General features: G+C 44.3%; 1 protein-coding gene across 4 annotated transcripts in view; it reads right to left on the minus strand.

The window, feature by feature from the left end:
* The window catches only part of RAI14 (retinoic acid induced 14), a 164393-nt gene extending 147377 nt beyond the window's left edge, over positions 1 to 17016 (minus strand). The window contains exon 1 of one of the 4 annotated variants that reach the window (XM_006071887.4): positions 16884 to 17016. The gene's annotated coding sequence lies outside the window, so the exon portion shown is untranslated. Of the gene's footprint in view, positions 1 to 9134; positions 9160 to 15439; positions 15465 to 16577; positions 16710 to 16883 lie in introns of those variants that run through there. The other 3 variants (XM_044932530.2, XM_044932532.2, XM_044932531.2) reach the window with 3 other exon arrangements.
* Positions 17017 to 27991: the final 10975 nt, after the last annotated feature.

The following is a 27991-nucleotide window of genomic DNA, read 5'->3' on the forward strand; positions in this document are numbered from 1 at the left end:
CCCCTCAAAGATTGGCACAACTGGCAATTATAGCATCTTATTATTATTACAAGGCAGGCACAAAATTAAGGGAAAAAGTATAGGTTATCATGTTTAACATTCACTTACTATCAAATCATAAAGCTCAGATCTAGTAAATCCCGCAAGTTGATAATGGATGAAAGTTAGTTTAAAAGATTCACTCTGCCACATGCAGAAGGGATGATTAATCAACAATTTCATTTCAAAGCTCAGGTCAGAGCTCTGTGACGTCATAGAGGGGTGGGATGGAGGGGGTGGGAGGGAGGCTCAAGAGGGAGGGGATATATGTATACTTATGTTGCTGTACAACAGAAACTAACACAACATTGTAAAGCAATTATCCTCCAATGTAAAAAAAAATTTTTTTTTTAATTTTTTTTTCAATGCCATTCTCCCAAACCATCCCACCCTCTCCCTCTCCCACAGAGTCCAAAAGACTGTTCTATACATCAGTGTCTCTTTTGCTGTCTCGTACACAGGGTTATTGTTACCATCTTTCTAAATTCCATATATATGCGTTAGTATACTGTATTGGTGTTTTTCTTTCTGGCTTACTTCACTCTGTATAATAGGCTCCAGTTTCATCCACCTCATTAGAACTGCTTCAAATGTATTCTTTTTAATGGCTGAGTAATACTCCATTGTGTATATGTACCACTGCTTTCTTATCCATTCATCTGCTGATGGACATCTAGGTTGCTTCCATGTCCTGGCTATTATAAACAGTGCTGCGATGAACATTGAGGTACACGTGTCTCTTTCAATTCTGGTTTTCTCAGTGTGTATGCCCAGCAGTGGGATTGCTGGATCATAAGGCAGTTTTATTTCCAGTTTTTTAAGGAATCTCCACACTGTTCTCCATAGTGGCTGTACTAGTTTGCATTCCCACCAACAGTGTAAGAGGGTTCCCTTTTCTCCACACCCTCTCCAGCATTTATTACTTGTAGACTTTTGGATCGCAGCCATTCTGACTGGTGTGAAATGGTACCTCATTGTGGTTTTGATTTGCATTTCTCTGAGAATGAGTGATGTTGAGCATCTTTTCATGTGTTTGTTAGCCATCCGTATGTCTTCTTTGGAGAAATGTCTATTTAGTTCTTTGGCCCATTTTTTGATTGGGTCATTTATTTTTCTGGAGTTGAGCTGTAGGAGTTGCTTGTATATTCTCAAGATTAGTTGTTTGTCAGTTGCTTCATTTGCTATTATCTTCTCCCATTCTGAAGGCTGTCTTTTCACCTTGCTAATAGTTTCCTTTGATGTGCAGAAGCTTTTAAGGTTAATTAGGTCCCATTTGTTATTTTTGCTTTTATTTCCAATATTCTGGGAGGTGGGTCATACAGGATCCTGCTGTGATGTATGTCAGAGAGTGTTTTGCCTATGTTCTCCTCTAGGAGTTTTATAGTTTCTGGTCTTACGTTTAGATCTTTAATCCATTTTGAGTTTATTTTTGTGTATGGTCTTAGAAAGTGTTCTAGTTTCATTCTTCTACAAGTGGTTGACCAGATTTCCCAGCACCACTTGTTAAAGAGATTGTCTTTAATCCATTGTATATTCTTGCCTCCTTTGTCAAAGATAAGGTGTCCATATGTGCGTGGATTTATCTCTGGGCTTTCTATTTTGTTCCATTGATCTATATTTCTGTCTTTGTGCCAGTACCATACTGTCTTGATAACTGTGGCTTTGTAGTAGAGCCTGAAGTCAGGTAGGTTGATTCCTCCAGTTCCATTCTTCTTTCTCAAGATCGCTTTGGCTATTCGAGGTTTTTTGTATTTCCATACAAATTGTGAAATTATTTGTTCCAGCTCTGTGAAGAATGCTGTTGGTAGCTTGATGGGGATTGCATTGAATCTATAGATTGCTTTGGGTAATATACTCATTTTCACTATATTGATTCTTCCAATCCATGAACATGGTATATTTCTCCATCTGTTAGTGTCCTCTTTGATTTCTTTCACCAGTCTTTTATAGTTTTCTATATATAGGTCTTTAGTTTCTTTAGGTAGATATATTCCTAAGTATTTTATTCTTTCCGTTGCAATGGTGAATGGAATTGTTTCCTTAATTTCTCTTTCTGTTTTCTCATTATTAGTGTATAGGAATGCAAGGGATTTCTGGGTGTTGATTTTATATCCTGCAACTTTACTATAGTCATTGATTATTTCTAATAATTTTCTGGTGGAGTCTTTAGGGTTTTCTATGTAGAGGATCATGTCATCTGCAAACAGTGAGAGCTTTACTTCTTCTTTTCCAATTTGGATTCCTTTTATTTCTTTTTCTGCTCTGATTGCTGTGGCCAAAACTTCCAAAACTATGTTGAATAGTAATGGTGAAAGTGGGCACCCTTGTCTTGTTCCTGACTTTAGAGGAAATGCTTTCAATAAAAAATTTTTTAAAATTTCATTTCAAGACTGACAGACTTCTATGCAAACTATTACTCTGTTATATATGGTTCAGAAAACATGTCTGTTTTTCCTCTATCAACAGGTGGACAATTTTCCAAAGGATTCAAAAGGGAATTTAAGTTCCCCATCACTTCATTCTAGACACTACTATCTTCATTTTAACCACAAGATTACTCCTCTGTGCCTAGATGGTGACTGAAACAAAAGTTGTCTGGTGAGACACAATGGAATTTGTTAATACAACTGGGAATAGGATTGATCACAACTATAGGAAATATGCCTTTATTCGGTCCACATTACCTAAGGATATAAAGAAGGACTAAATGGAGGAATGATAACACAGGAAAACATAGTCCCAAACTACACAAAAGATACCTGGCAAATGTGTGTCAATGACTTTTGAGGGCAACCCCTTTTTAGTGCTATAGCTTATAATGGCAGGTATGATTATATTGGCCAATCTAACAACAGTTCTTCAAAGGTAGGATACAGAACATGATAACCTTAGTAATATTAACAACAGCTATGATTTACATCATTACTTTGCAAAAAAAAATTTTTTTTTACTATCTGATTTAAATTAGTATTATCTCACTTAATGCTCACACCACTTCAAAATTAGATCCTATTGCTTTTATTCTCAGTTTCAAGATTAGGAAATTGCCACCCAGAAAGTTTATTTGGCCAAAGTGGCACAATTTAAAAATAGAGAAGGCTGGGTTGACACTCAAGTTCAGTTTCTGGGCTGCATATTAAACAGCACTAGTAATTTTTAAAAAGTCTGACCAACAGACCGACCTTTTTACAACTTAAAATTTTGTTGCCTTTAAAGATGGAACAGTCCTCAGATCGGCCACTGGCATATACAGAGCTTCCCCTAGGAAGTCTGAACAAACCAATATGAAAAAAGGCATTCCCTTCTGGCTGTGCACACTCACAACATTCCAGGGGAAGGCGGCATTTTATTTCTTTGTCCTTTTAACATGTGAAGCATATACATAGTGAATAAATGTAATGAGCTCACCAGTCCAGGAAAAAAAAAACCCTTTTCCATATAGCTTGGCTAAAGATACCCAGTCAATAACATAAAATGTAAAGATAATTACAGACAAGTGAAGTGGCTATTTTTATACTCAGCTGAGCTGGCAAACTACAGACTGGAGTGGAGGTTTCCATGCTTTGGCAACCATATGAAAAAGCAGAACGGCTAGATATTTAAATCCTTCCCTATCACTAGGACATTTGTGTTCCTTAGGAAATTATTCTGATGTCCTGTATACTGTATACCTGTATACAGTATACCTGTGTCCTGTATACCTCTTTCCAAGCTATTAAAACAAAAACAAAACGCAATACTACAATGTTTTACAACCATTACATTTACAACCATAATAAAAGTGTGTCCTAAAACAATTACCAGTGAGACAGTAATGGGGTAGGGGGTGCAGGCAGTGTTTGTTCTGGAAGCCACACAGAAGCACCCGCAGCCAGCAGGCTGCCACCTCAGATATCACCAGGATAGGGTGAGCTACTCTTTGTTTCTTTTGCCACCGTGAACAAAAACACCCATCTGCAATGTAATGAAAATCAAATGCGCTTTGTTCCAAGGGGTTTGCACTTAAAATAATCAGGGGTTGTTTTAAAGCAGAAGAAGAAAGCAAGCTTGTTGCCAGACAAGTCACAAGTGGTAACACAGCCGTCCACAGATCGGCTGGGAGACAGGCTGGGACAGGGGTCATCTCTTTCTAGCTTTTAAAGACTCTAGAGGAAAAGCAATAGAAAAAGTCACCAAACGGCACACCAAACCCGACCTAAAGTTGTAAAGCACAGAAAGAATCTAAGTATCAAGGTGTTGCTGACTGGATGTATATACAAGGTTAGTGGAAGAAAGGAGTTTTTCCTTTAAAAAAAAAAAACTTAGGAAATCCTGGTTGGTATACAGATACTGGTTAGTGTCTATGCCTATATTTCCTAGTTTCTTCCGAATTCAAAAAAAGCTCAAAGGGACTTCCCTAGTGGTCCAGAGGCCTCCCTGGTGGCTGAGATCATAAAGAAGCCGCCTGCAACACAGGAGACCGGGGTTAGATCCCTGAGTAGGGAAGATCCCCTGGAGAAGGAAATGGCAACCCACACCAGTTATCTTGCCTGGAGAATCCCAAGAACAGAGGAGCCTGGCTGACTATAATCCATGGGGTTGCAAAGAGTCAGAGACAACTGAGTGACTAATACACACTGCTGGGTCCAGTGGTCAGACTCCACACTCCCAATGCAGGGGGCCCAGGTTCAATCCCTGGTCAGGGAACTAGATCCACATACTGCAACTAAAGATGCTGCATGCTGAAAGACCCAGCATAGCCAAACAAAGATTTTTTTAAGTAAATAATAAAGCTCAAAGGAGAGAAATGTGAAACTTTTTTCTCAAAAGAGAAAAATTATATAGCCCCAAAGAAAATTAAGGATTTTTTAAAAATGAAGATTCAAGAAGGTCCTGAGCATATTCTTGCATCCATGATGAATGTGGATTGAGCCCAAAATAAGATTCACTTGGAGACAGAATGGTAGGCTTCTCCCCACCTGGCTGTGGGTGAGGCCTTCCTGACATGGTTCAATGTGGGACCTCAGGGCCCCACATATGTTTATGGCCCTTGTACAACACAGGTTTGAACTATGCAAGTCCACTTACATGCAATTTTTTTTCAATAAATAGACTGGAAAGCTTTTTGGAGATTTGGGACAATTTGAAAAACCTCACCGATGAACCATGTAGCCTAGAAACAGAAAAAAAAAATTTTAAGGTATATCATGAATGCATAAAATGTGCAGATACCAGTCTATCCTTAAACAGGCATAAGGTGGGTGATATTTAGTATAAAACTAGTAATGCATTAGATTTCTTACTGTTTTCTAACTTTGCTTTAAAAAAATTACAGTATGCCTCTCTCTCATAATAGGAGAAACTGCCTATCAGCCTATCAACATGCTAAGCAGCTTTGTTTAAAAATGTAACAGTTTTCAATACTGTATTATGAATATAACTGTAATGCTGCCGCTGCTGCTAAGTTGCTTCAGTCGTGTCCGACTCTGTGCGACCCCAGAGACAGCAACCCACCAGGCTCCCCCATCCCTGGGATTCTCTAGGCAAGAACACTGGAGTGGGTTGCCACTGCCTTCTCCAATGCATGAAGGTGAAAAGTGAAAGTGAAGTCGCTCAGTCGTGTTTGACTCTTCGCGACCCCATGGACTGCAGCCCACCAGGCTCCTCCGTCCGTGGGATTTTCCAGGCAAGAGTACTGGAGTGGGGTACCATTTAATACTGTATACCATAAAATTTTATAAAGATTCATTCATTAGTGCCTAGGCTACACTACCATGAAGCAATTGTACCAATTATACTAAGCCACCTTAAAGCAATCACACCGCTGTTTCTTCCTATAAATATGAATTTTTTCACAACTTTTCATTTTTGATGTCCAATGTTAATAATACATACAACATCAACAGTGTTTTGTATCATAAGACTACACTGATGTGGATACTGGCAATTAATCACATAAACAGACAACGTGAACTTAGGGTATCAATACATTGTATTGTATTGTAGGGTATCAATACATATACAGTACCGGAAGTGTATTTTCTCTTCCTTACACTATTTCCTTAACATTTCTTTTCTCTAGCTTACTTTATTGTAAGGCTACAATATACAACTGCACTCATTTCACATGCTAGCAAAGTATTGCTCAAAATTCTCCAAGCTAGGCTTCAACAGTACGTGAACTGAGAACTAACAGATGTTCAAGTTGGATTTAGAAAAGGCGGAAGAACCAGAGATCTAATTGCCAACATCCACTGAATCATAGAAAAAGCAAGAGAATTCCAGAAAACCATCTACTTCTGCTTCATTGACCATGCTATAGCCTTTGACTACCTTTGTTGTGGATCACAACAAACTGTGGAAAATTCTGAGAGATGGGAATACCAGGCTATCTTACTGCCTCCTGAGAAATCTGTATGCAGGTCAAGAAGCAACAGTTAGAACCGGACAAGGAATAATGGATGGTTCAAAATTTGGAAAAGAGTACGTCAAGGCTGTATACTGTCACCCTGCTTATTTAACTTATAGGCAGGGTACATCATGCAAAATTCCCAGCTGGATGAAGCACAACCTGGAATCAAGATGGCCAGGAGAAATATCAATAACCTCAGATATGCAGATGACACCACCCTTATGGCAGAAAGTGAAGAGGAACTGAAGAGCCTCTTGATGAAAGTGAAAGAGGAGAGTGAAAAAGTTGGCTTAAAACTCAACATTCAAAAAACTAAGATCATGGCATCCGGTCCCATCACTTCACAGCAAATAGATGGGGAAACAATGGAAACAGGGACAGACTTTATATTTTCTTGGGCCCCAAAATCACTGCAGATAGTGACTGCAGCCATGAAATTAAATGACGCTTGCTCCTTGGAAGAAAAGCTATAACACACCTAGACAGCATATTAAAAAGCAGAGATATTACTTTGCCAAAGGTCCGTTTAGCCAAAGCTATGGTTTTTCTAGTAGTCATGTATGGACATGAGAGTTGGACCATAAAGAAAGCTGAGTGCTGAAGAATTAATGCTTTTGAACTGTGGTGTTGGAAAAGACTCTTGAGAGCCCCTTGAACTGCAAGGACATCCAACCAGTCAGTCCTAAAGGAAATCAATCCTGAATATTCATTGAAAGGACTGATGCTGAAGCTCCAATACTCCAGCCACCTAATGCAAAGAGCCCATTCATTGGAAAAGACCCTGATGCTAGGAAAGATTGAAGGCGGGAGGAAAAGGGGCTGACAGAGACAAGATAGTGGATGGCATCATTGACTTAATGGATATGAATCTGAGCAAGCTCTGGGAGATGGTGAAGGACAGGGAAGCCTGGCGTGCTACAGTCCATGGGGTTGCAAAGTTAGATACGACTGAGCGACTGAACAACAACAATAAATAATATCTATAACATACAAAATATGTGCTAATCAACAATTTGTTTTACTAGTAAGGCTTCCCGTCAACAGTAGGCTATTAGAAGTTAAGTTCTAGGGGAGTCAAAGTGATACACAGATTTTTCAACTTGGTGGTAGTGGGGTGGGAGGTATCCCCCTAAACCCCTACACAGTTCAAGGGTCAACTGTGTTTTGCTTCTGGCTGTCTTTAGTAAGGAAGAAAGAAAAAGCAACTCACAAGTCCATTAGCCTTCCAGCTCAGAGGTTCCCACGTCCTCTGGGGCAGCTGGGAGGAGCCACTGTGTACAGGCTGCTTCTCCCACCAGTGAAATGTCTATGGGTCAAAACCATCCACCCAAAGTCAGCACTCCCTTTCATTTTTGAAAAGCCATCAATCACAAACAGGTCAACTCTCGTAGGAGGAGATGGTCAAGTTATGTGAGCCTTCTCATCAAACTAAGAGGCTCAGCACAGATCTTGTTAACTCACTGACAAAGCTTGACAAATGGGTTTGTTTATGTGGTTCTTGCCTAGCAGGATCCCAAGGGCCTGGGTTCCAGTTCCTTTGCCAACTTTCCTGTTGCTGTTCAAAGCCATCTGCCTCACCTCGGACTCCCCACCAGAGTCCACTGCAGCAAGTCAGAGTTTATACCAGTCCTCTTCATTCATAACACTTGTCCTTAGCTACCTGTGGGACTCCCAAGGTCACTGTCTATATCAGTGAGAAAAAGAAAAGGACAACATCTAGAAGCCCTGTGCCAAGAGTAGCCAGAACTGAGGCTCACCTCTAGCTTCGCCCCTTATTGACTGTGCCACGTTCAGAGGGCTCATTTCTCTTTCCTAGACCTCAACACCTGCTGTCGATTGAGTTCCCCCCACGACCCCACTCCAACGACTAGAGCCTTGTACTCCAGTGGAATAAAAATGTGTTAACCTCATTAAAACTCAAAGTTCCATGAAGGCAGGCATTGCTGTTCATCCCCAGATCTTCTATCTACCACTCAATGATTCCACCAATATGTACTGCTCACAAGGGATTTGATGCTGAGTAAGACGGCCCAGAGAAGGCAATGGCACCTCACTCCAGTACTCTTGCCTGGAAAATCCCATGGATGGAGGAGCCTGGTGGGCTGCAGTCCATGGGGTCGCGAAGTCAGACATGACTGAGTGACTTCACTTTCACTTTTCACTTTCATGCATTGGAGAAGGAAATGGCAACCCACTCCAATGTTCTTGCCTGGAGAATCCCAAGGACGGAGGAGCCTGGTGGGCTGCCGTCTATGGGGTTGCACAGAGTCGGACATGACTTAAGTGACTTAGCAGCAGCAAGAAGGCCCAGACCTCCGGAATCTGCCAGTCTAGAAGCAAAGCGACTGGTGCAGACAGAGAAGGTGCTCAAGTCAATTCAAAGAACTTGTCGAAAAAAGCTTACATTATTTACCTTCTGTTATAGCCAGCTCAAATGTTCACTAAAGAGATAAAGGATGTCACCTAAGGTGGACAGTGACAGAACAAGCTCCTTCCTGAGCATGGCTGATGACCCTGGGATGACTCTCTACCAGCATCTGCTACTTCCCAGAGATGGGCTAGTTCCTCTGAAAAAGCCAGCCTCTGAGGACCAGCTCCCCAGCTAGGAAATGTGACCCTATCTTCCTTGGGTCCCTTTTGGAGGCAGCCCCATAGGCTAGGAGACTGAGAGGAGGACACAGAGAATTGGAGATATTTCCCCTACCTGGTTGAGCAGTAAGAGATTGACCCCCGTGAGCTAGAAGTGTTGTGTGCTGGACCCAGGGACATCATTCCCTCCTTCAACAGGAAAGGGAGGAAACTGCTGTCCCCTGGAAAGCAGAAAACAGTATGTACCAGCACTAGACCAAGAAATATCCCTGGGGTGAGGAACTCAAGACCCAGCCTTAGAATCCAGCACATCTCTGTGAAATAGTCATATGACAGGTTTACTACTTATTACTCCTAAATAGCGTTTTACTGCTTCCAATAGAAATAGCTCCTAAAAATGGTCGATGGTACATAGACTGGTTTTCCTACTGAGGGTATAAGACCCACAGTTATTACTTTGCACTCTTGTACGATCAGGCTCCCCAGGTGGCGCTAGTGGTAAAGAATCTGCCTAAAATACAAGAGACACAGGAGATACAGGTTCGATCCCTGGGTCAGGAAGATCCCCTAGAGGATGAAATGGCAACCCACTCCAGTATTTCTTGCCTGAAAAATCCCATGAACAGAGGAGCCTGGTGGGCTACAGTCCATGAGGTTGCAAAAGGTCACACATGACTGAGCAACAGCACACATACACATATGATATTGTCAGGTCTGAGGAACAGCGGCACTTGTTAGAAAACAGACCCCCTTGTCATTGTACTCCCGACCTTATAAGGTGGCCGTTAAAAGTAAGTAGGACAAATGCAACAAGATATTCTAGGTACATTCAACAGATCTTGGGTTAACCTGGGGATTCCAAAGATGTTCACAACTAGGCTGAGCCCAGGGACTTCCACGAACCTTTTGAAACCAACAAAGATTACAAGTGGATAGCATCATTGCATATAAGTGAATTTCCCTCTAGGAAAAGTGGTCCAACACCTGCATCCAATTTGCAAAAATGTCCATCTTTGACTCAAAAATATTTAAGAATTCCTGCTAGATGGCCTGCCTCGGTCTGCAAAATGAACTTCTCTTAGAGGAAAACACTTGACTCTGTGCTGCCCTAGAGCAAAGGAAGCTGCTCAGCCTTGTATTCCCCACCAATGAGCTCTGCCAAAGCTTTCTTTCCTGGCTGGGTTTCTGTCATTTCAGCCAGCAAAAGGAACTGGACAGACGTAGTGAAAGTGAAAAGAGAGATGCTGCTGGGGTTGTTAATTCTAGACTCATTTAGCTCTTTAAAAATAAAATATTCTGGATTAAGCAAACTGAGTTCATCTAGAAGGAAAGAAAAAAAAAAAAACAACTGTAGATTGATATCACTGTTGCTGCTACTGCTAACTCACTTTATATATCACTGTTACCAATTGCAATACTTAACAGGGACAAGAAGAGTTAAGGTTTGAAAGTAATTATTGACAGTGAGGAAAATTGATATAGTAGAGGACAAAATGCTTATGCTCGATTACTTGATGATAAATTTGCTGTGTGCTGCTGCTGCTGCTAAGTTGCTTCAGTCGTGTCTGACTCTGTGCGACCCCATAGAAGGCAGCCAACTAGGCTCCTCTGTCCCTGGGATTCTCCAGGCAAGAATACTGGAGTGGGTTGCCATTTCCTTTTCCAATGCATGAAAGTAACAAGTGAAAGTGAAGTCGCTTAGTCGTGCCTGACTCTTAGCGACCCCATGGACTGCAGCCTACCAGGCTCCTCCATCCATGGGATTTTCCAGGCAAGAGTACTGGAGTGGGTTGCCATTGCCTTCTCCGAATTTGCTGTTTACTAAATGCCAATTTTAGGAAAAAATTATGTATTTTCTTGCACTGTACAATAAACTCCTTGGCCTACAACCAATTTTTCTCACAACTGGATTTTGTTCATTTAGAAGCAGGGAGGAACAAGTCATGAACTCCCAAAGATTGCCCCTTACCCAGGGGTGACCGGTAGCTGTGGAATTTATAAGGCAAGACACTGTTTCCAGTGAAGGCCAGTTACTACGGGAAGAACTGGTCTAGGTCCCAGGTTCAGGTTAGATGAGGTGAGACCTATCACACAAAACCAGCTGGTGAAGCAGGCAAGACACAGTAACTGTTCCAAAGGCGGGAAGCAGGTTTTTAAACTATAGGTAAGGCTCAGACAGTAAAGAGTCTGGCTGCAGGGAGACCCGGGTTTGATCCCTGGGTCGGGAAGATCCTCTGGAGAAGGAAACGACAACCCACTCCAGTATTCTTGCCTGGAAAATCCCATGGGCGGAGGAGCCCGGTGGGCTACAGTCCATGGAGTCGCAGAGAGTCGGACATGACTGAAGTGGCTTAGTACACACATACCTGTTTAAAGACCCAACCTCCAAATGCAGTCACATTCTGAGGCACTGGGAATGAGGATTCAATATATAAATATTTTGTGTGTGGGGGAGGGGCGGTGGGGAAGGCATACAGAATCCAGTCCATAACAGTTGGCTAAACTTCACTCTTTGCAACTGAGCAGTTTCAAATAAAAATAAAAAAGAAAACCAAGGCTCAGAGAGGTGATCTGACTTCCCTGAAAAGGAATACATCTTCTGAACTTCAGCCTGCCTTTGGCTAACTACCTCCACTCCTCAGCCTTTTGATTTCTGTTTCACTTCTCCTCCAGGCTCCCGAAAGTTCAATATCTGATGAACACCCTGAAGGGCTTTATGGCAACACGAGAGGGTGGTGGGTGTGTATAGTTCAATGTTAACCACCTACTATGTGACAGACACTCTACTATACACAGATTATAAAACGGAAGAATGAGGCATACTTCAATGAGAAGAGGCTTTGTTTTAAAACACATGTTAAGTCCGTAAAATTACTTGCTAAAATATTGATTACTAATACCCATCGGTGAGCCTGATGTCAAAGGCTGGAGCAGTCTGTTCATTGTAGATGGCTGGAGTTGGGAAACTGAGTTTGATTAACAATCTTTCATTAAACTACTACCACCTGTACTTTTCAGCTCATGGGTAGCAATAAAACAAGAAATAATCTCTAAATCATGCAGCATCTTCATGATTTTCTTAAAAGGATACCATCAGTATCATATACCTATGTAAATAATTAATGGGGGGGGGAATCTAGAATCCTTTTCACTATCACCCATTTAAAATACACCCAAGAGGCTTTTGATATATTTAGCTTTGTCTTGTCAACTCCTATATTCATCATTTCTCCTACACAGAGGATATTCAGTTGGCTTCTAGCAAAATAATGCACAGCACTAACAGTGAATGCTTTCAGTACCACGAGTTAAGGACTGTCTGATATGACAGTTTTTCTTTTACGTATTTCTGGGTATACTATTTCATATGTTGATTGCTCCTGGATCTTCATATTAAGGTCACCATTCCCCCCAACCAGAGAAAAAAGAAAACACGACCTCAGGATGAATGCACAAAAATCAAAGCAATGATGAATAAACCCTCTGCAACAATTCAGAGAGATACACTTTCTATTCTTGGAAATTCAGTGTGGTGGGTGTTACTCGAGATCATTTCTAATCTGTTTGGATCCTGTATGGAATGAAGAATGAGTATCACTTGGTCATGCTCATCCATAGCTGAACTGATGGAAGGCTAAGGTACTAAGAAAAGGAAAGATGGGCATGCTTCTGAGCATCATATTACTTATATTTTCCTCTGAATTCAGGTTAAGGCAAATGTTGAAGAAAAATTTGAAGACACAAGTGCTTTATGGGATAGATCACATGGATTTAAGAGTGCTCTGTTTGTAAGAACCTATATTTTTATCCTGATAGAACCTGTAAATAAGACATCTGGGGCACTCAGTTGCAGCCGGGGTAACAGCCAGCACCACTGAGGACATCCAATATGTGCTAAGAAAAATTTTAAGTAGAAAAATCACAACAAAAGGCATGAAATTCAAATATTTGAGTACTTACTATGTGCAACACTGTTCTTGACACTACCAATTCACTAGTAAACAAAAGAGACAAAATCCCTGTCTTCATGGAGTACAGATTCTAGTGCAGACAGACTACTAACATGAACTAAACTAATATTAATTCCTGGCAAATTAGAAGGCAATTACATGCTAGGAAGAAAATAAAGGAGAAAAGCGAATTCCCTGGTGGTCCAGTGGTTAGGACCCAGAGTTTTCACTGCCAAGGGCCCAGGTTCGATCCCTGGTCCAAAAGAAAAACAAGAGAGAGAGAGAGAGACAGAGAGGAACACCAGGGTATGCCATAAAGGGGTGGCCAGAGAAGATGATTTTTCTGAGTGAAGAGCTGAGGGGTTGAGTGGCATAACCCTGCAGACAGCTGGCAGAAGAATGATCCAAACAATGGGGAACAGTAAATGCAGTGGCTGAGGCAGGAGTGTGCCTGGCAACTTGAAGTAACAATAAGGAAACCAAAGGGTTTTAATGCCTTAAACTGCTTCCAGATTAACAGAGTTACAATCAGATGGGAAATGTCATGAACACAGCCATATTTTCATACACGCATAGAGATGGGTGGTGGCTCAGACGGTAAAGAATCTGCCTGCAATGCCAAGGACCTGGGTTTGATCCCTGGGTTGGAAAGATCCCCTGGAGAAGGGAACAGCTATCCACTCCAGTATTCTTGCCTGGAGAATTCCATGGACGGAGGAGCCTGGCAGGCTGCAGCCCATGGGGTCGCAAAGAGTCAGACATGACTGACTTTCACTTCACTTAAGCCCCTAATCTTTCCAAGCTTGAAGAAATGAGGAAGAGAAGGTTGAGCAAGTAATCCAGGGTTACACCTGAGTGACTGGCCAAGAAAAGGCTTTAGTATAAATATCCCAAACTCGCATCACACTTTTGTCTCAAGCTTCGATCCCTGGATTGGGAAGATCCCTTGGAGAAGGGAAAGGCTACCCACTCCAGTATTCTGGCCTAGAGAATTCCATGGACTGTATAGTCCACAGGGTTGCAAAGAGTCGGACACAAATGAGCGACTTTCACTTTCACACTTTAAGAGGCACTCGTTATTCTAAAAAAAAACAAAAACAAAAACAAAAACTGAAGAACTCAGCCAACTAACATAACCTTAAAAGCTAAAACTGATCAATTTCACTTTTCATTCAGCAAGTAACTGAGAGACCCTACATATACCCTACATACGTGCTGAAGAAGAAATAATAAATGCATCATTACCTAGATCCCACTACTCAGCAATCAACTGTACAGGTGTGTTTCACAGAGAAATTGCTCAAGCAGAACACATTTCAGATGTTGACTGTAGCATTGTTAAGATAAAAAAAAAAAAAGTAGAAAAAGATCAACTGTCCTATGCAGAAAAAGTGTAACAGTGAAAAACTGGAAACTCTCAAATTTTCTCTTGGCAAGGGAAAGAGCATGCTATAATTTATTCATACACTAGAATTCTCTGCAGCAGCTAAAGTAAATAAGATCTACAGACATCTCAAACACATACTGACAAATTTAAAAATGCAAGCTGTACGTATATAGAATTATGCTACTTAAATAAAATGTTAAGCTTGGGGATATGGTTTGTAGATATGTAACACAGAAGTACAAACATGTTTGGACACTCTGTATACTGACTTCACAGTAGTGGTTATCTGAGGATGGATGCAGAAGAGGAGGGATGGATAAAATATTTCAGTTGCAGTTTATTTTTAACGAGAGGGGGATATGAAGCAAATATGGAAAGATTAGGAACTCAAACATAAGTAGTGGAAAATGGAAGCCTTACTATGTTCTCTTTTTGTATGTTTGAAATTTTTCATACTTATACTTAAAAAAAAAAAAAAAAAAAAAAAAAACAGGAAGGATAGAAGGAAGGGATAGACAAAGCTCCTCCATCACATTCCAGTAACTCCCAAGGCCAAGTTTCCCTAACTTTCAAAGCTCAGGTTCTTCACCCGTAAGAGGTGAGTGATGCTAGATGTGCGTGTCTCAAAGACGCTACAGAAGTGGCAGTCTGGAGACAGAACTTCATTGTCAGATACAATACTGGCAGACAAGGGCACTACATCCTGTCCCCACTCAATCTCCAGGGCCCAGCAGCCATTACTTTATTTCAATTTCACAGATAATAGTAATAAGATTTTTCAAGAGGGTTATAACCCCTCCACCCCCCCAAAAAAAAGGCATTAAAAACACATCTAAGGAGTGTAAATGACACAATAAATGCTTTACTGAAGCATCTCGATGAATGCAGACAACCCAGAATGGGACCACCTCTCCCACTCCAAGTCATGCAAGGACTAGTTAAAAATTATAAGAACAGGATACAATTCCTCACATAAAATCAACTATTTTACAAGCAAAAGAGAAAAAAATATGACACTGGTTAAGCATCACTAAGAAAGGATAATCAGATTACATCCATCAGTAATAAAATTCCCAGCCACACCTGTAAACAGGACTCCGCAGGCTGGAGACCAAGCAATCAAAACCCAGCCTCCCTGTGATGCGCTGTCTCCTTTTAAAGTTTGTCCAAACCTCAAGAAGATGCGAGTCTCCTCGCTAAGATGAGCTTCTGCTAAGTCTTACTGACCGACAAAACCAACTCCTCCCTCTGCCAGGCTCTGAGGAGCTTGAGATCACATTCTCCAGAGAACTGGCAACGTTTCCCCATCCCAGGGCGCTCGGGAGTCTCCTCTCCCGGAAAGAAAACAGAGCCCAACTAAATCACCTGTGAGCCTGCGGCCAAGCGAAGCCGCAGGTCCAGGTGAGCGACCTCGAGTTCGCACATTTCCCCAATCGTCGGAAACGAAGTTGCGCTGAACTGGGCTCTTCGGAGAAGCGCCAGCCTAGGCACAGAACTCAGGCGCTGGGAGATCACTTGCAACCTCTCCACTTTACCCCGGGCTCCATCGGCCGCATCTGCGGTCTCTCCCGGCTCTCAGTCCCAACCCCCTCCACAAAAGCGGGGTACGAGGTCCACAGCAAAGGAGAGTGCGAGCCTAGGGTTAGCAAACGTACTCTGCAAACTGCAAAAACTAAACCGCGGGCACACAACCTGCCCGAGCCAGCAGCGAAGGGAGGAGGGTGGGTTAGGGAGGGCACCCACCCTTCTGGGCAGAGGATGGGGTAGATGGCGGGCGGGCGCCCCTCTTGCGGCTCCAAGAACTCCCTCCTTCCGAAGTCTGCCCGAACTCCAGCATCCCTCCTCCCGGCCCTCCTCGGAGCTACGGTGGGGAAAAGGACTCGAAAGATGGGGGAGCTGAGGGGTTGTGGGGTGGGGTGGGGGGCAGTTGCAGGCCCGGAGTGGTCCCGCCTGCACCCGGAGGGTTCCCGGAGTCAGGAAGAGAACAATAGCGGACCCTCAGTCGCCCGAGCCCTCCGAGTCTCCGGCTCGCGCCTTCCTCCCCAGCTCCTCCAAGTTCAGCGCGGAGGCGGGTCGAGTCCAGAATCGGGGACCTGGGGGAGCCAGACGCCGGGCGGACCAGGCAGGTGGGACTGGGAGCAGGCTCGGGGTACCCAGAACGCCCCGCCGGGAGTGGGGGGAGCTAGTCATTCATTCCCACCCGCAGTCCCTCCGCACCTACCCCTACCCCAGCCGGCCTGCGAGTGGCGGGGAATCAGCAGGAGAAAGCCCCTCTCCTGACTTGGCGCGCCCTTCCTCTCTACTCGGACCCCCACCATTCCCCTCTTCCTCTGTTTCTCCGCCTGTCCTCTGCAGACACTTGGCGGCAGGCGGGGAAAAGGGACTGGTGGAGGGACCCTCGCAGCCACTCCGCCCTGCGCGTCCTCCGCGCCTCCTACCCTCATCGGAGCCCCAGACACAAAGGCGGGGACCCGAGCTGAGGACCCCGCGCCGGGAAGCCGCCCAACTCCCGGCGCCGCGCACTCACCCCATCTAGGCGGCGGCAGCGGCTCCCCGGGTCGGCCCCGCTGGCTGCGCAACCCCGCCCGCCTCTTCCCCAGGAAAACGCGGCCGCCGGGCTCGCTTCCTGCTCGGCTTCCTGCGCCTCGGTCCCTCCTCCTCCTCCTCCCCCCGCTGCGGGGGTCCGTGGGCGCCGCGGCTCCCGGGCTGGGCCGGCGGGGCGGGGGTGGCGGCAGCACCACCACGTGGCCGCCCGGCGCCGGCCCCCGCCGACCCGGATCCCGCGGGAGCCGGGAGGGAGGTGCTATCCATTCCCCTCCTCTTCCACCGCGCGCGGCCCCAAATTCCGCGAGTCAGGTGATCCGGCCCCGCGCTCCGGCCGCAACCTGCGGGAGGTGCTCCCGGCCCGCGCGCCCCAAGCGTCCGCAGACTGCTTGTAGTTTTCCGCGGATCGTGGGATTCTGCCCCGTGAATCTGTTTGCATCATCGTCACCTGAAGCTAATGGAAACCACCGGTGTTCCGACCCCCGGGATTTTAGAACGGATGAGATACTGAATAGTATTCATTTCTGGTTAACGTCCAAAGTCGTTTGTGGTCGTGTTGGTGTTTGCAAGTCACTAATCCAAGCGCCTTCTACCCAGAATCAAATCGGTCATAGTTTCCAAAATTATTGAACAGAAAGGAAACTAAAACCTGCTCAGAGTCTCTGGACTGAACCAGTTGGTCGGAGCGACTGTTTCCTGACGTTCATCAGGTGGCAAGAGAAAACTACCAGCGTTCAGCGCTGCTCGCGAGTTAGGAAGGAGACGCCTACTGTCTGAACTGAGAGGCACCGTGCGGAACGCCCTCCCTGTGGGGTCTGGAATGCCGAGGGGCCCGGCCTCAGGGCCCCGGAGCTCCTCTCACTTCCCTAGCCCCCTGAGCCCCCCTGCGTTTGAATCGTAATGGACTCTTGCTTCAACTCCCAAGGATTTCAAAGCTCTCCTCCTCTCCATTAATTTGGGACGCCTTTGAGATTCATTCTGGTCATGCCAACCAGCTGTAACTTTAAAAGTCTTTTCACCAAAGCCCCTGTGTTGTTAACTCCAAGTCCTTTGCAGGAAGCTTTCTGGAAATAAATATGTGGTATGAGTCCCTTTTTGGTGAGATCAAATCTAAAGCAATTGAATTTTTTTTTTAATCCAATACAAATGAAATTCATCTAAGTTCAGTTTATAATGTCTTAAACAGATCCCCACGACTACCAGTCAGACTTTATCTGTACCCCTAGCTCCCCACTACCATCACCACCAGCAGCAAGCCAAAGGAACAGCCTGTCTTAGCTTTGACAGGTGACATCAGAGACAAAAGCTGTGTAACTAGCTGCATGGTCTTCCCTTCCTAAATCATAGGTCAGCAATTAGAGAAGTGATGAATAGCTGGTTTAAAGCAAGATGTACACTCCTCTTCCTGTCTTTTATCCCTCTCAAATAAAATCACCATCTAAAAGACACCTGAACTGATAAACTTCTTTTTGGTTTAATGCTGGCAATTTCCACAGTACAGTTATTCATTGCAGTTCACATGAATGGTGTAATGTAGGGTATTTATTGGGAACAATACTGCCACGTGTTGGTTTTCTGTTCCCCTTTCAGCAGGTCAGTCTCGCTAAACAGTGGCAGCTAGGAAGATGTGCACTGGAGTGCACTGTCCTGTGCTGCCTTGCAAAGTTGCGTGCTGTGCGTAGTCGCTCAGTGGTGTCCAGCTCTTTGTGATCCCCATGGACTGCAGCTCTCCAGGCTCCTCTGTCCATGGGGATTCTCCAGCCAAGAATACTGAAGTGAGTTGCCCTGCCCTCCTCCATGGGATCTCCCTGCCCCAGGGATGGAACCCACCTTTCCTGCATTGCAGGCGGATTCTTTACCACTAGCGCCACCTGGGAAGCCCCAGCTACAGAATACTACCACCTTCCACCAATCCAGGGATTGAACCCTGATCTCCTGCACTGCAGGGGGCAGGGTGGGGGTTGAGGGAGTGGGGGCTCTGGGGGATTCTTTACCATCTGAGCCACCAGGGAAGCCCGCCTTGGAAAGTTAACATGTGGGTACTCTGTAGCTGGGGCTTCCCAGGTGGTGGTAGTGGTAAAGAGCCTTGCCTGGAGAATCCCATGGACAGAGAAGCCTGGTGAGATACAGTCCCTAGGGTTGCAAAGAGTCGGACTGAAGCGACTTCACACACACACACGTTCTGTAGCTGAAGGAGTTAAAATAGCAAACAATAATTGTGTAAGGCTTCCCTGATGGCTCAGATGGTAAAGAATCTCCCTGCAATGCCGGAGATCCAGGTTCGATCCCTGGGTTAGGAAGATCTCCTGGAGACGGGAATGGCAACCCACTCCAGTATTCATACCTGGAGATTTCCATGGACAGAGGAGCCTGGCAGGCTACAGTCTATGGTGCCGCAAAGAGTTGGATAAACTGAGTGTTTAACACACACAGGGTCATCAGCCTTTTATTCATAAAATAAGAACATTATTCATAGAATAAATTATTTTTCTCTTTTACATTACCAGACCCTGTCCCAGCCACTTGCCTGGGAGCCCACCCGCCTTTGTCAGCTCTGAATGGTTCCCACAGGTGGCTCGTGTGCTTATTCTCCTTAATTTATAATCCCACCTTCTCCATCACCAAGTCCAGCTCTGAGTGAGAAATTGTTGTGGAGGAAAGGACTCTTATAGTTAATCCACTGTGCTAAGACCCTTTTCCAGATCTCTGCCTCTGCTGAAACGCAGACCACCAGCTTCAGACCACAACAGAAGTTCTGCCACCTGTAGGGAGATTGGTGGTCAAGTGTATGTCTGAGCAGGGTTTTCTCATTGGTTGTTTTCACCCAGACCTTTTAAAAAATGCTAGTTGGGATTGGGATATATTGATGAGAGCCTCTGAAGGAGACCTGACCCAGGTGAAAGGGTTTGAGACATGGAAGCATCTCAACTGTATAAAACTTTTTGGGGCTGTAAATAGCATGTTGAACTTCAATAGGAGAATAACCCACAAATCAAAGTAACCATGGTGTGATATATAGTATTAGGAGTAAGAAGAGCCAGGGGACCAGATTTCCCAACGCTTCTGTTTGACTCACTTTCCATTTGAACTTCACCACATGTTTGGATCTCTCCTGGGCCACTTTCCCATTCAGTTAAACAGAACACTGAATTACATGGCTTCTAGCATCCTAAGACCATTCCTTTAGTTTGAACAGCTTTCACCCGCTATGTCGCCCTCACATGTGTTTGGCAAAGTATCTGATCTAGCAGGTCAGTCTTGCCATACCAACAAGATTGTAAATCTTAAGAGTCTTGCCATCCAGGACTTAGCAGCATCCATAAATGAAATCCATTGATTGGTAGGGCTCAATTTTCATTTTTGAAATTAAATAATGTCACATCCCTTCTTTCTTGCTTCATCTCTTACCAATATCAGTTCTTCCCAAATTAAGGACTTTTTAAGTTTGAGGAACCAAAGGTAAGACTTGTTGGGATTAAAAAAAACTGTCCCTGAAGGAGAAAATAGAGATTGGCCAAAAAGTGCCAGAGCCAAAGTTACCCCTCCACTTTCTCTGGTGTTTGGTCAGGCTCTGACCGCACCTCTGGGTCTAGTTAGAGGCAGCATAATTGAAAGGAATGTGGTGATACTGGGCCCAGTCCAGAGAATGGAACAAAAACACAATCAGAAGGCTGGAGAGAGATGATCTGTGGGGAGAAGCCGAAATATGTGTGTGTGCTTAGTCACTCAGTCATGTCTGATTCTTTGCAACCCCATAGACTGTAGCCCGCCAGGCTTCTCTGTCCATGGGATTCTCCAGGCAAGAAAACTGGAATGGGTTACCATTTTCTTCTCCAGGGGATCTGCTCGACCCTGGGATCACACCCATCTCCTGTGTCTTCTGCATTGGCAGGCAGGTTCTTTACCACTGAGCCACTTGAAAAGTCCCAAAAGCTCAAATATTCACAACAAAACCACCTTCTGTGTTTTCTTGGTGATGTTTCCAAATAGGAGGAAACTGTGACATGGGAGAAAATAAAATAACTCTGACATTTCTTCTCATAATGTAACAAGACCATAATAATAAAGAAACCCGCAAACGCTGATTGGTCCATGGTTTTTCCACTTGCCAGGAAGCCAGCAGAAATTTCTCCAATGGTAGATTACTACCCTCCCCTTCTCAGTGACCTTGGTCACCTGATGGGGAGGTGAAGTTAAGATGCTTGGTAAAAATACATCCCACAGCCCTGCATCAAAGCCCTGCTTATAGGAATGTGGCAGAGAAGATAAGCATTTGACACTACAAACCTGAGAAGGTCTTAAGACCCATCACTGTCCACGAGGAATGGAAAGTGTGCAGAACGTTCTATCTGGTATTGTAACCTCTACCCACACGTGGACACCTGAGACATCATTAGTGAACTAGGCTCCTGAGCACTCAAAACATCATTAGATGTGCCATAAATGCAGAACACACACCAAAATTCAAAGACTAAAAAAGAAAATCATCTCACAAAAAAATTTTATGTTGATTACATATTGAAATGCTGATATTTTGGATATATTAGTTAAATATATAACTGACACTAATATCAGTTACTCCTTGGAAGGAAAGTTATGACCAACCTAGATAACATATTCAAAAGCAGAGACATTCCTTTGCCAACAAAGGTCTGTCTAGTCAAGGCTATGGTTTTTCCTGTGGTCATGTATGGGTGTGAGAGTTGGACTGTGAAAAAGGCTGAGCGCTGAAGAACTGATGCTTTTGAACTGTGGTGTTGGAGAAGACTCTTGAGAGTCCCTTGGACTGCAAGGAGATCCAACCAGTCCATTCTGAAGGAGATCAGCCCTGGGATTTCTTTGGAGGGAATGATGCTAAAGCTGAAACTCCAGTACTTTGGCCACCTCATGCGAAGAGTTGACTCATTGGAAAAGACTCTGATGCTGGGAGGGATTGGGGGCAGGAGGAGAAGGGGACGACAGAGGATGAGATGGCTGGATGGCATCACTGACTCGATGGACGTGAGTCTGAGTGAACTCTGGGAGTTGGTGATGGACAGGGAGGCCTGGTGTGCTGTGATTCATGGGGTTGCAAAGAGTCAGACACAACTGAGAGACTGAACTGAACTGAACTGAACTGAATATCAGTTATGTCTTTTTACTTTATTAAATGTGGCTAACTAGAGGACTTCCCTGGTGGTCCAGTGGTTAAGACTCTGTGCTTTCAGTGCAGGGAACATGGGTTCAATCCTTGGTCAGGGAACTAAGATCCCATATGCCATGCAACACAGACAGAAGATAAAAGTAAATAAAATAATAATAAAAGTGGCTAACTAGAAAATTAAAAATTACTATCTGGCTTACATTGTATTCCTATTGGTTAGCACCGCTATGGGGGCTAATATTAGCAGCTAGTACCCATTTAGCACCTTCTATATACCAGGCACTCTTCTAAGTGATATATGCATTAACTACCATGGCCAAGTACTTAATTATCCAATCTGGGACATTTTCTGAGAGTGAAGTAGGGCAAGCAGATGCTAAACCAGCCACAACATCAGGACAAGAGGCATAAACTGAAACTGTCCTGAGAAAACTGAGATGTCAAGTCCCCTTAATGTTAGGTCAATGTAATCCTTACATCAAACCTGTGCTGTTTAGTCACTCAGCCATGTCCAACTCTTTTGTGATCCCACAGACTGTAGTCTGCCACGCTCTTCTGTCCATGGGATTTCCCACGAAAGAATACGGGAGTGAATTACCATTTCTTTCTCCAACATCAAACATATAAGTACAGTTATTATCCCTTTGGGGCACATGAGGGAACTGGGGCACAGAGAGATTAAGTAACTTGCCCAAGGTCACACAGCTGGAAAGTGGCAGTGTTGTGATTCAAACTAGGGCAGTCTGGCTCTCAACCCTTCACTCAACTGCTGTGCAACACTGTCTGCTCAAGAGTTAATATGGATGGAGGTTCTAATAGATGCCATTTATCTTAATTCTCACAGCAACTTGGACAGAGCATTGTTCTGTTTTTACAGTGCAGAAACTGAGTTTTAAATAGTTCCAGCAACTTGTCCAAATCCTAGAACCAGAAAGAATGGAGCCAAGAATCAAGATTTGGGATGACCAACTCCAGAGAGGTCCTCTTAACTACCACTTTGTTTTGCTTTCAGGCCACCTCTGTTTGTAAAGGACTCTCATATTGACTTTACTACTTCTCTCCGTTCTGGCAGAGGACTGGATAAGAGAAGATGAGAATGCAGGTGTCATCCCCTCGGGACAGGCAACTAATACCAAAAGCTCCATCTTGTTGGCCTCTCCTTTCTCGGAAGGAGCATTGTAAGATAATCCAAAGAGCCATCCATGTGCCAAGTTGGTTGTTCTGCTGTGCATGTCAGGAATTCCAGAAAATATTTGCCATTGAGGCTATGGAGGTAGCATTGTGAGGAGCTCACAAACATCAAGAAGACAGCTGATTATCTAAAGGCTAAGAGCAGGGGCTTTTACAAAGCTCCACAGTCAGAAGCAATAACAGGGTACGTCATTCCATGAATGTGGCAGGGACAGTTTTACTGGCTTCCTCTGCAGTGGGTCACAATCTTAGCAGCTCCTTAGAATCACTTGCCTTTAAAAATCCCCATTGCCTTGGCCCCACACCCTAGAAGACTGGTTTAAATGGTCTGGTGTGGGGGCCGGGCATTGGTATTTTATATTTTCCCCCTGTCATAAAGGGGTACCATGGCAGTATTGGCTGTCCTGACTGTCCCAGCCATGCCTGGCACATCTAGTTCTTGATTTAGCATTGTAAGCAAAGTGAGTTTAAGTGAAGAGGGTGGGTAAGTTATTAACGGGCTTTACAAAAGCTGATGCTTCAGAATGATCTCTTCATAGAGTGATTCTAAAACAAAGCCACTATTTTTGTTGGCCTGGTCCATTTGTTTTCTGTTATGGCACTAAAACTGAGCTCCAGATTTTTGTCTTCTTCAGTAAGATAAACTTCTGCTTATAAGGTATTTTAATTTGTGTTTCTTCCTTAACTAAACAGTGCACACATAATACATCTGTGTCCTATTTTGGCTGATGAGTTATTTTGCATCTGTTATGGCTTCTTGTTTATGTTTTTCGAAGGTTTGGTAGCCATTTGGCTTCTGTTATTCATTTTCACATTCCCAGTTTTGTGGCTTTCTTTAACATCCTTAGAAGACATGAAGTAGTTTGCTTCTTGTTCTCAAAATCGCTCTTTCGAGTTTGCAAGAGAACACATTTTTAAGAGACATTCTATGGCAGACAGTTCATACATAAGACATACGACTACACTACTGTGAAGATATTTAACAAAATTCCACACACCCTTTGTTTGCCTTGCCTTTAATACAAATTCCTCAATGATCCAAACATGCACTGTAAGCAGGTTTCTCTCATTCGAGGTGGGGTTCTTCTAGGGTCAAGTTATCACTCTTCCTTTGCCTTCTTTGAGAAGAGTCCTGTAATTTCTTGTTCTAGACTTCCTGTTTGAGTTTCAGAACAGAATTAAGGCTGTGAAGATGTTTCTGACTGTCCCATGACATGCCAGAAGACAGAGGCACCACCACCAGAAAGATCGCTGTGGACCGGATTCCTTCCCCAGAGCCGAGATGGGACGGGGAAAGTGCACAGAAACCAGCCGAAGCCAGCAAAGAGGCCATGGTGACCGCCTGCCATGCATTCCTAGAACCCTCGGGACACAAATGCCAAGATGACAAATTGGCTTTACAATAATAGAGCAGTAAGAGGCAGGAGGGCAGGGTTCTGGTGGTGAGGATATGGAGGTCACCGTTGACCAGGTAGAGGAGTTTGTCCTTTTGAATATGTAACAGGGAAGGGAGTTTTGGAGGCCATTTGGGAGAATCAGAAAACTAGGTTGGCACTGAGTTAGTTTGGGAAATTTGCCACTGAAAAACCCAGGTCTTTGGGGCAAAGAGAGGAAGGTGGAGGTCTGAGTGGGTTTCACATTTGCTTTGTGGACTTCTGCAGGGTATTTTAAAAGGTTATATTTAAACTGTGTGCTTTAAGAGGACTCTTCATTCACATCCAGCATAACATGCTCATATGAAGAAACACAGATGATGAGAACATTCTGTGTGTGCCCTCATCCCAGTTCACCTCCCTGATCACACTGCCTTCTGCTTCAAATCTCCAAGTTCTTACTTGCATGTTCAGTTCAGAGGGATAGAAAACAATTCAAGGTCAGAGAGGCACTTGCAAAAATTTTAGAGTATCAAGTGTGAGGCCGGATCTGCAGAAGACTGGTGAGAACAGAGAAGCTGAATCCCGGCAGGAGCCCTCACAGTGTGGCCCAGAGAGGGGACTTCTCAGCCCAAAGCTGCTTGTCAGCTTCTAGGCAGCAATCATGATTGACTGCTTCTTTTTCCTTTGTTTTCATACATGGAGTAAAGATGAGAAATGAGAGAGTTTTTAAAAGGAAGAAATACTGTTAGGTTGCAGGTTGAGCCCTAGCTTCTCCACTTACTAGTGCAGTGAGCAGAGGGAGTTTGGATTCAGTAACGAACCCACCTCCAGTATCAATTCTGTGTTCCAGGCAGACAGAAGGGGATGAGCCAATAGCCAGTGTGGTCTGCCCCTCTCAGGAAGATTTTCTGAAAGCCCCATCCAACTTAATTTTATTGATCAAAATTGTATCACATGGCTGCCTTCCTCTGAAAGGGAAGGGAACACAGATATGTATTTTTTAAACTGAGTACACTGTACACCGAATAAAATTGGGATTCTGCTAATATGGAAATGGGAAGAATGTTTATTGGGTTTATCTGTTGCTGTAAAACAAACAGCTTCAAAACGTAGTGACTTCAAGCAACAACAGTAGAGTCTGTTATTCCTCATGATTCTGTAGGTTGACTAGGTGATTCTGGAATGGCCAGACCTGAAATGTCTCTCCGAGAGCTGTGGTCAGTGTTGTTCCCTGGTTGGAGGTCAGCTGGGGATTGTTGGCTGAGATCTTGGTTCTCCTTCTTGTGGTTTCTTGGGCTTCCTCAAGGACTGGTGGCTGGGTTCCAGGAAGGAAGGTTCCAAGGGGATGTACCTCAGTCTACAAGTGCTCTTCAAGCTTCCACTCACACCATGCTTGCCACAGTCCCATTGGCCAAAGCTAAAGGTGTTGATCTCCGGTGGCCTCAGCCTACAGTGGCTTGCAGTGGAGCTTCAGTTCCCAGCCAGAGATGGGCTGGGGAGCAGTGGTGAAAGCACCAGATCCTAGCCACTAGACAAGCAGTCAGTGACAAGGGCCCTGGCCCTTTGGCTTTGCAGAAAAGAATGTCTACAAAGATGGAAAGTAGTCATACAAGTATTTATTAAGAGGAAAAAGTACAGTATGTGTGTATCTATACGTGGGCAGACTCAGAGGGAGAGTTCCTGAGTTGCGCCCTCAAGGCAATTTGAATTACTTTTATGGGATATTTCTTCTGGATTTCCTTTGGCCAATCATTATGAATTGTCTGGTTCACAGTCATACTGGCTATATCTCAGGATCCTTCTATATGTGTGCATGCATCTCAGCCAAGGTGGATCCTACCAAAAATGCATCTTAGCAGCCTAGCATTAGTTAGCATCACTCCCCTTTGACCTCCAAAAAGCTTCTCTGTGCATGTATTGTTGGGGAGGTCTCCTGACTTCAGGAAGGAAGAATGCGTAGTCTGAGCAGGGCCCAGCCTCCTCCCATAATTGTCATCCTATTCTTATCTTGGAGTTTTGGTCAGTAGAGAATGAATCTCCAATTGCTTTACCCTGTGGGGAGCCCATCTGCCTCCTGCCTCAGTGTTGCCAATGAATTTGAGGTTCTTGCTTCATCATGAAAGATTTCACAGACAAAGTGACAGGTAAGAACTGGATTTACTTAGAGAGAAACACACTTTACGGAGAGTGGGCCATCTCAGAAGGCAAGAGGCCTTGGGAGAAACACATTCCATGGAGGGTGGGCCATCTCAGACAAGAGAGAGAGAACCCTGAAATTAGGCATAGTTAGTTTTTGTGGGCTGGGTAATTTCATGGGCTAATGAGTGGGAAGATTATTCCAATTATTTTGGGGATAGGGCAGGGATTTCCAGGAATTGGGCCACCACACAATTTTTGGCCTTTGTGGCTGGCCTCAGAACTGTCGTGGTGCTAGTGGGTGTGCCATTGAGCATGCTAGTGTATTACAATGAGCCCATAGTGAGTCTCAAGGTCCACTGGAAGGTGAATCTTCGGTCATCTTGGACCTAATTGCTTCCAACCGGTCTTTATCATGTCCCATGGCTACATCATTCTTTTAAAAGTTGTGCCCTGCCCCACTTCCATCCATATTTCAATGGCACAGCCAAGTCCAAAGTCAAAGCAGAAAGCAATTACAGAAAGTCATAAGAGCCAGGAATCATGGCTCACTGGGGACCAACAAAGTACCTATCCACCATTGGTAGGTATTTAGCTACCAAGTGATCTTTTTTTGATCACATGTTTAAATTCATCAATGATTACTTTGCAGCAAATGTAGAGCAATACTTGGCAAGCATCAACTCTGAAAATCCTCCCAACAAACTTTGGGCTATATGCTCTTACTATTTCCATTTAGGGACTTCCCTGGTGGCTCAGACGATAAAGCGTCTGCCTACAATGCCAGAGACCCGGGTTCGATCCCTGCATTGGGAAGATCCCCTGGAGAAGGAAATGGCAACCCACTCCAGTTCTCTTGCCTGGAAAATCCCATGGACGGAGGAGCCTGGTACGCTACAGTCCATGGGGTCGCAAAGAGTTGAACACGACTGAGCGACTTCACTTCACTTCACTTCATTTCCATTTAGAGATGAGGAAATAGATCAGGGAAGCTTATGAAAGTTGTTCAAGGTCACATAGTAAGAAATCACCAGGGCTGGAACTTGAGCCCAACCTGAATATTCAGCTTGGACAGGGGTTTGTGATTACATTCTGGTTGCAGGAAGGTGGGAGGAAATCAAATGTCAAATGACAGGGATCTAACAAAGTGGCCATTTAAAAGAGATTTTCCCCATGTTTTTAATATCATTCTCTTTTGTCCCCTCCTGTAGCAGGTACAGAGAAAAAGGTGAGCTGTCCCTGCGC

Source organism: Bubalus bubalis, chromosome 19, assembly GCF_019923935.1.
Source record: "Bubalus bubalis isolate 160015118507 breed Murrah chromosome 19, NDDB_SH_1, whole genome shotgun sequence".
NCBI classification, from domain to species: domain Eukaryota; kingdom Metazoa; phylum Chordata; class Mammalia; order Artiodactyla; family Bovidae; genus Bubalus; species Bubalus bubalis.